The 1028-nt window shown below is 36.3% G+C and overlaps 1 pseudogene; it reads right to left on the reverse strand.

Annotated features, from left to right (window-relative positions):
* Window positions 1–6: 6 nt before the first annotated feature.
* The window catches only part of LOC105826042, a 15038-nt pseudogene continuing 14016 nt past the window's right edge, over window positions 7–1028 (reverse strand).

Genomic DNA, 1028 nt, shown 5'->3' on the forward strand with positions numbered 1-1028 from the left:
TAAAGTCCCGAGGATTACTAACATCCAGCGATTTTTGGTGTTCTTTTATTTTCTCCAAAATATAACAGTTTATAAGAGCAATGTTTTCAAATAATTCGTTATGAATTCCAGGGAAATAATCAAGGAGAACAGGGAAATTATTGCAGAGCTAAAATAGAGCACAGTAATTTATTTAATAAAAAATATGTAACAAAAACATATATACCACATACCAAGCCATGCTAAGAAATTGTCTGTATAACTATCAATAAAACATCGTGTCCATATTGACAAAGAAATTTATATTGTGTATATATAGTAATCCTCTATGCTTATAAAAAGATTTGAAGGAGAAAATTCTGACCTAAGAATCAAAGATATTAATCACTTCCAAGACTCATATATCACCTTTATTGCATTAAACACTTTTCCATCAATTCTCTCTATTTTGACACCAATTCTTCCCTACGACCTTGTAAGAAAACATGGCAGGGATTATTAGGATTCAAATTTTGTAGATGACAGCAGAGGTTAAGGGAGTTTGGGCAAGCTGATTTCGATCAGAAAACGAGTCCTTGCTGTTTTTCTTTCTTTAAAGCAGCCTCAGAAACAGAATCAGAATTTTAGAATAGGGGTGGTTCTCAAAAGTATCTTGAAAGCTACAGTACATCAGGGTAGTTCATTAACGTCTGTAAGACTAAACAATTATTCTTTTTTATTTATTTATTTTTTTATTTCAGCAAATTATGCGTGTACAGATGTTTAGTTTACGTGTGTTGCCCTTGGTTCCACCTGCCACTGAAATCCGTGTTTCAAATATGTCGATCCTTTGGGTAGTGCGCATTGCACTCCTTGTGTAAACAAATACCCCTCCCCTCCTCCCTCCTCCCCCCTCCTCCCGCCGCCCTCCCCATGGTACAGATGTTTAGGTTACGTGAGTTGCCCTTGGTTCCTCCCCCCCAAGTCCGTGTTTCAAATATTGCAAGAATGTGGAAACAATCCAAGTGCCCGTCAATGCATGAGTGGATTATCAAAATTTGGTATATGTT

Source organism: Propithecus coquereli, unplaced genomic scaffold, assembly GCF_000956105.1.
Source record: "Propithecus coquereli isolate 6110/MARCELLA unplaced genomic scaffold, Pcoq_1.0 Scaffold841, whole genome shotgun sequence".
Classification (NCBI taxonomy): Eukaryota; Metazoa; Chordata; class Mammalia; order Primates; family Indriidae; genus Propithecus; species Propithecus coquereli.